Source organism: Myodes glareolus, chromosome 14, assembly GCF_982192425.1.
Source record: "Myodes glareolus chromosome 14, mMyoGla1.1, whole genome shotgun sequence".
NCBI classification, from domain to species: domain Eukaryota; kingdom Metazoa; phylum Chordata; class Mammalia; order Rodentia; family Cricetidae; genus Myodes; species Myodes glareolus.
Genome location: NC_142039.1, coordinates 52,044,114 through 52,052,063, shown reverse-complemented (window position 1 = coordinate 52,052,063; position 7,950 = coordinate 52,044,114). Strand labels below are relative to the sequence as shown.

General features: G+C 43.4%; 1 pseudogene; it reads right to left on the bottom strand.

Annotated features, from left to right (window-relative positions):
• Nucleotides 1–281: 281 nt before the first annotated feature.
• LOC146892033 (cytochrome b-c1 complex subunit 9 pseudogene) lies at nucleotides 282–6,544 on the bottom strand (annotated as a pseudogene).
• Between the last annotated feature and the right edge of the window lie 1,406 nt (nucleotides 6,545–7,950).

The following is a 7,950-nucleotide window of genomic DNA, read 5'->3' as shown; positions in this document are numbered from 1 at the left end:
CTTTCCTGTCAGATGTATAGTTGACAGTTTTTTTCTCTCATTCTCTTCACTTTGTTAATCGTTCCCTTTGCTGCAAATAGAATATAAATCTTCTGCAATTCCAGATTTTAATTCTTTATTTCTAGGACACTGGATTCCTTTACTGAAAGCCCTATTTTATCCATCTTTTCCTTCATCAATTTCAGTTCTTACATGCCCATTTTGAGTTTATTTTGCTCACAGTGAAAGATAACAGAGCTGCGTTCGCTACTTGACATGTGGTTTCTATCTCTCCACGACTATTTCTTTTTTTTTTTTCTCATGAGCATTTTCCATTTATTTTCTGATAACTGTAGTCAAACACACTTCAAACAGAGCCGAAGCTAGAGTCTGTTCATAGGATGGAGCCATTGCATGCCAATACACGGGTGGTCCATGAAGAGTATCTTCAAACTCATCCTCAGGCGGAGGCCCAGCTCCAGGCGAAAAGCTGATAGGTGGAACTGTTCCTTCTTCAGGGGCAAGGACTTACTCCTTGTTCTCATAATTGTGCTTTATATGTTTCCACAGCTTCCCCTTGTTGATGTGCTTGTAGATCGCGTCTGCGCCCTGATCAAAAGCGCGCTCGAAGAAAAGGGCGCCCACTGCGATGGTTAGGGCGAAGGTGGAAGTCCTGCGGAACAGCAGGGAGTACAGACGTGAAGCATGAAGCGATCGTCGGCGCCATGTCACTACTGAACTGCTCTCCACGACTATTTCTTGAAGAGACTATCTTATTTTTTTTTTACAATGGGAACTTTTTGACACTTTCATCAAAGATTAGGCTGGCTATAGCTGTTCTAGCATTGTGGTCTGTTTTGTGTTTGTGCCATACTGTTTTTGTTACTATGACTCTATAGTATAGTTGGAGATCAGGCATTGCAATGCCTTCCACATTGCTTTTTCTCCTTAGAAATGCTTTGCTTATTAGGGACTGTTTTATGTTTCCATAGGAATTGTTGGATTTTTTTGTTTGTTTGTTTAAGTTCTATGAAGAATGCTATTGAAATTTTAATGAAATTAAATTTTAATGAAAATGAAATTTTAATATATTGTATTGAATATATAGAATGCTTTGAATTAAGTAGCCATCTTCATGACATTAACTCCCCTAACTATGAACACTGGGGAGATTTTCTGTCATTTAGTGTCTTCCTCAGTTTCTTTTTTCACTGTTTTAAAGTTTTCCTTGTAGAAGCCTTCCTGCTCCTTGGTCAGGTTTGTTCTTAGGTGTGTGTGTGTGTGTGTGTGTGTGTGTGTGTGTGTGTGTGTTTGTGTTGTGTAGTAAATGGATTGTGCTGTCTCCCCTCTGTGTTTCTTCCTCAGCAGGTTTGTTATTAGTATATAGGACAGCTACTAATGTTTCGCATGATGATTTAGTTTCCTGATGTTTTCCTGAAAGCACTTGTCAGATCTAAGAGTTTTCTGGTGGAGTCTTTAGGATCACATGATCTGCAGATAGGGATAGTTTGATTCCTTTCCTGTATAATTCTTTTTGCTACTTTCTCCTGTCTTAGTGATCTGAGACTACAACATCCTTTTCTTGACAATTTCAGAAGACAGGCTTTTAGTTTTTCCAAATGAAGTCTAATGATTTCTTTTACTATGTTGAGGGTTAACATTTCTTTGTACGGAGAATATTCAAAACTCTCTCTACCAGCTATTTTGAAATGTAAAATTAGTTATTATCAACCATGCCTAGCCTATTGCACGAAGCACGACAGAAATCACTGCTTTCCTGCAGCTGTACCCAGTATGCGCTACCCAGTCTTTCTCTAGTGCTCCATTTCTGTGGCTGGCTAACCACTGTTGCATTTTCTACTTCAGTGAGATCAATGTTTCAGCTTCTATATAGACATGAGAACACGTGATATTTGTCTTTCCAAGTAGACTTCCTTCATTTAACACAATGCCATCCAGTTCCATTTATGTTGCTGCAAATGGCAGAATATTTTTTTTAATGGCCGAACACTATGCTATCATTGTGTATATACACCACATTTTTTAAAAATCTCTTTTTCTGCTAGGAGACACCTTGAGCTATACCACCTCTTGGTCGTTTGGGATATGCTGTGAGAGGGCAGTTATCTTTTTTACCGTATGGATTTAGCTTCCTTTGGGTATAGATCCTGAGGTGGGCTTGCTGAATCACATGTCGGTGCTGGTTCTAGTTTTTCAAAGACGTTTCACTCTGTTCTCTGCAGTGGCTGCACTAATTTTCATTCCCGTCAATGCCACACGGGACTTTTCTTTCTCTGCATCCTTGCCAGCACTTTCTGTTTGTTTGTTTTTGATAATAGGCATTGTGACTGGATGAGATGGTATCTCATTGTGGTTTTGATCTGCATTTCTTTGATGATTAATGGTTGCCGGTCATCTGTCCATTCTCTTTTGAGAAATATGTAGCCACTTTGTTTACACATTTCGTTAGATTATTTTGATTTATTTGTTTTCTGTTGAGTTGTTTAAGTTTTTTTTTTCATTCATTACTTGGGGATTGCATGTAATGCACCCTCATCATCCTTACTTCCCACTCCTCCCATGTCCGTTCCCCCGTGTGGCCTACCCCCTCCAAAATACCCCCCACCACCCCACAAAAACCAAGTGCAACTTGTGTTGTCCATGTAGTCGCTGGAGCATGGTCAAACTCCCAGTGGCCAGCCCCTTAAAGAAAAGATTCCTTCTCCTCCTCACCCCTGTAAGCAGGCAAGTAGTCATCTATTGTGGACAGCTACACTCCTGCATCCTTCTCACAATTTTTAAGATTCTTTTGAACAGTTTCCTGTCTTGATTGTTACTTTTTGTGGGGGCCAAGGGCAGGATTGTCACAGAAGCCTTTTTCTCTCTCTTTTTCCACTCTGAGTCTATGGTCGTCGATACCACTGCAGAAGAAGCTGCCTCATCCTTTACAGTCAGCAGGAACACGGGCTATGGACGTCCACGTGGCATCTGGCAACAGAATGGATCATTCACACCCACCTGGCCTCCCTTGTCGGCCTCAGCCGGGTCCCTGGTGGCAGAATGGGCCACAGGCGTCAAGTTGTTTGAGTTTCTACAGAATTCTGTCTAGTACATTTGAGGCTTCGTCTTCTTACCCTCCCCAACCCCAGCCCTTTCTCCTTCTCCCAACACTGGAGATGGAACCCAGGACTTTATATGTGCTAGGAGAAAGCTCTTCCACTGCGTTACACCTGCAGCCCCTGCTTACAGCTATGTAATTATGTACACTGATGGCTAATGTTGCTCCCTTCTCTGTGAATTAAAATCCCTATGTCCAGCATGTGCAAGGACTTATTCCCAGCACCACAAAAAACAAAACAAATAAATGAACACACAGACTCTTTCTCCATAAAACCACTTTATTATTTTGTAGTGATTTACTGGACCCGTAATAGTGCTTCGTGTCCTTGAGCCTATTATAAAGAAACTAGCACACTAAATGACTTTCATTTGGCTTATTTTGCTAACCTGTTCCTTCTCATGATTTTTCTTTGAACCTTTTTGTGTCCTTAAGTTTAATGACTTTTTCGTTATAAACAGCATATGACTGAATTAAAAAAAAAGCACCTCTCTTTTAATGATTTGTATGGTGAGTTTTATCTAAGTACATTTATTTTAATTACTGACACATTTGGACCTGCTCTGACTTTCATCATCTCAAGTTTTCTGTTTCTCTCTTTTTTTTTTTCCTTTGCCTTTGAAAAGAACTTAAGTTTAGCTGTCCCGTCTACCCTTGGCACTCATTTAAACATGTAGTGTTCTTGATATAACTCCTGAGCTTGTTTTCCTGGAGAACATTGGTTATTCCTTGAGTTCCAAAAATAAAGAACTAGTTCCAAGGTACCCATGGTGGAGAGCATGGCCCCATGGAAACTCAGAGCAGAGGGCGTGGCTACATGGCACTCAGTACAGGGCAGGGCCTTAGGAGCATTCCTTCCCTTTAACCTGCTATAGCTGTTCTGTCCTAAGTCAAGGCTTCTCTCTCTCTCTCTCTCTCTCTCTCTCTCTCTCTCTCTCTCTCTCTCTCTCTCCCCTAGCTTGCACATGGGCATCTTGTTCATTTTGGAGTTTCTTTAGTGTCTTAGTATATATCTTCTCAGTTCCTGGGTCACCTTTGAGAAAAGAGCTGGATCCGGAGTGTTAGACTCTTGAAATAAACCCCAAAACCCCACAAATCACTTTCTCCATGTAGACCGATTCATACCACCCCTGTCTTCACATCCTTCCACGCCTCCCCACCCCCCCTGGCCCAAATATATAACTAGGCTTTGAAATTATTTTATTTTATTTGTGTGGTCTTTTTGTCTACATGCATGTTTGTGCATCATGTGTGTGTCTGGTGCCAGTCGAGTGGGTGGGATCCTTTGAAACTGGAGTTGCAGTTGGCTGCGAGCCATCTCATAGCCCAGTCTCTGGAGAAGTAGGTGCTTGAGTAACCCGAGTTCTTTCTCCAGCCCCTGACCTTATCACAGAAAGACTCAGTTTCTTAAGAAACTCTGTCCACCTTGCCTTGGTCCCTAGTTGGTTGACTGTTAGAACTGTTGACTCTACTGTTTTCTGACCCCATAGCTTTTCCACATTCCACTCAACTCGTGACTTTTCTAAGACCCAGCATCTTTTGATCCGGTGCTTTCCGCCTCAATCCAGATTCATTCACGATGTGAAGTTCGGAGGGGCAACAGAGTGATGGTTGGTGAATGGAATTTGTTAGTCTTCTTCTCTCTCCCCCATGTTTCCGGGCTGCTCCAGCCATTTTATTAGCCACCTTCAAGACAGCACTAATTTCTTCAAAATCTGGGTCTGACGGACTTCAGACTTGGGGACAAAAGGCACACTGACTGCAAGAATATAAATAGGAGTCACAAGGAACTGTTTGATAGAAAATTCATCTTGGGGAAATGCTAAGTCCCCAGAGGAAATGCCAGCAGAAACCGAGAACTTCGGGAGGAAAAGCCAGCTTCCTGCTCGAGCATGATGGTGTGCTGAAGCCCATCAGTTCTAGGAGAGGCAATTTGAAGACTCTGTAATTAGCTGTGTACGGATCATTGAGGATCACCATACACTGGAAGAAAGATTTCACTATGAGAACTTGAAGCAAGCATTAGCTCTAGGAGGTGTACATCAGAAGAAAAAAAAAAGGAAGAGTTACAATAATGTCCTTGGCGAAAGGAACACATTGAGAGTTAGAAAGCGTCCTTTGAAATGAAAAATATGGTAAATGAAACAAGAGCTTCACAAAGGTCAGAAAGGGGAAGACTGTCTCATAGAAGTAGGACTGGGGGAGCTATGGACTGGAGAAGAAGTCGTAGGGTGTCCAGAGTGATTTAAACATAAATGTTCAGAAGACTCAGGTTTGTAGCCGCTCAGATTGTAGCCGCATCAGGTTCCTCAGGAGCAGTGTGGACAGTTAGGTAAGGAGGTGGGGATAGATTGGAAGGCCCCCCATAGACTCACATATCTGAATGCTAGATTCCTAGGTGGTGGAACTGTTTTGGGAAGGATTAGGAGATGTGACCTTGGAGGAGGTGTATCACTATAGCTCTCCCTCTCTCCCTCCCTCCCTCTCTGTCTCTCTTCCTTCCTTCCTCTCTCCACCTTTTTCTCTCCCCTCATATTCCCCCTGCCTCCTGCTCTTGAGTCAGGTGTAAGCTCCAGCAGCATGCCTGCCTGTCTCCTGCCTTGTTGCCTGACGTGATGATCATGGACTAGTCCCCTGAAACTATAAATAAGCCCCCAATTAAATACTCTCTCTATAAGATGTCTTGGTCAATAGTGCTAAGTTGAGAACCCCTGATTTTGAAACTATGCAGTCGCATAACTATCACCATAACTAGGACACAGAGCACAATTGCTTGAATGAGTTTCTTGTGTCCCTTTACAACAGTATTAGTTGCTTCTTCATTTCTTAGCAGCCTCTGCCTTCTGCTACTTCTATAGTTTGCTTTATCTAGACTTTCATCTGCACTTTTTTTTCCAGATAACGTGCTAAGTTTGTTTTGTGATACTTTAACAAGGCACTAGATGTGGGGTTAACGTACAAAGAAAAGAGGTTAATTTGCTCCATGATCTTGCTTGTTGAAAAGTCAAACAGCCAGCTCCAGTGCCTGAAAACTTGGCATTGTCTGTCCAAATCCCCCATATAAAAATACATTGTTTCCACTTACATTATTGAATTGTAGCCATTCTTGGTGTGTGTGTCTAGCATATATGAGTATATACACATTTGTCTTTATGTATGTGGGTGAGCTGTTCTAATCACCGTATCTCCCCTACCATGATGGAATGCACCCTCCAAACTGTGACCTAAAATAAAGCTGGAAGAGATGGCTCAGAGGGAAAGGAGCTGCTGTGTAAGCATGAGGAATTCAGCTCATATTCCCTGCGTTCACTTATGTCTGGTGACACATGTCTGTAACCCCAGGGCTGGAGCGGGAATGGTCAGAGACAAACGGATCCCAGAAGCCTTATAGACGGCCAGGATAGCCACAATGGTGACCTCCATGGTCAATGAAGGACCCATCTCCATCCCTCGTTCGCCCTTCTAGACTGTGTGACCAGCTGCCCCAGTCTTCTGCCATCATGACTTCCCTGCCTCGATGGACTGGATCTCTTCTTAAAGCGGGAGCCAAGCAACCCCTTTATTTTATCGGCAATGAGTAAAGTAAGGAATAGAGCTAACGTTACAGCATTGTGCGATAATCCCGGGGTCTGTGACATCACCCTCCCTACTTCCCAATTTCTTTCAAAAGGGAGTCTTCCCAGAGTCATTTCTTTTAGTGGTTTATATTCCAGTAGTGTTAAAGTTGAAAGTGAAGATGTAAAACAGGGTCCACGACGTCACCAGGGAGACGACAGGGGTGACAGCTTCTGAGAGTTGGTGAGATCAAGTCAAATAGCCGTCTGTGGGCAGGTTCTGTTCATGTGCATACATGCTGTAGTGTGAAGCATGGGTTTGTTTATTTATACTCATAGGTACCAATCAATACTGGAGGATCTGGTGGAGCATCACTTTGGTAGAGCTGGGTCCCTGTTGCGGAGAGTGATGACGTCGTAAGATAGTAATAACATAAGCCCTAGAAGCATTTGAAACTCTCCCATGGCTGCTGGGCAGAAGCTCAATGCCTGGCAGAGAAGAGACCGCCTGGCAGAATGCAGGAGCACAGGCTGCTGAGGTAGCTGCTGCTGTCTACTTAGCTCCGCACAGCTTCCCCCCCAGCTCCTCCCAGTTCCAGGAATAACTAGGAGCTCCTGAAAGAAAGGGGCAGAGGAAAATCACGGAGAGGTGGACTTGAGGAAGGGAGCTAGGGATTGCGCCTGGGTGGGACTGGAAGAGGAGAAGGTGCAACTGGAGTGCCATGCGCTTTGCTTTCGCAAAATATTCTTAGTAGTGACTGAAAAGCAAAGCTCAACCGCTCTCATGGGGTGCGAGATAACAGCCATGGTCCCTTCCTCATGCCTGCTCAGGAGTGTGTTTCATTTAAGTGGTTTTGACACCGCAGTGGCCAAGGAAAGTCCTATGTGAAGTCAGGGAAGAAAGCAGTGGATTTCTTCTTGGAAGGGAACACATTTTCTCTACTCCTGTCTTATTTTGATCACCAGACCCCGACACACCTCCTACATGGAAACCAGATGCCAATCACATGACACCCATGACCCACCAGTGCTTACAGATACTCTGGGACTCACACCCTGCCCCTTAAGAAGGTGTCTGCACATCTTGCCAGAAGTGGTCACTAGGAACCTAAGGAGGGCAAACCATCTCAAACATTTTTGATTTTAGGAAGGCTTATTTTTCATGTAATTATTTTCAAACCACACTTCCTCACCCTGAGATCAAAAGAGAATCTAAAGACAAATAAAAATAGCCCAGAATGAGCCCAGTCCTTAGAGGTCACAGTTCTATCCGCCTGTCTACATTCTCTCCGCATACAT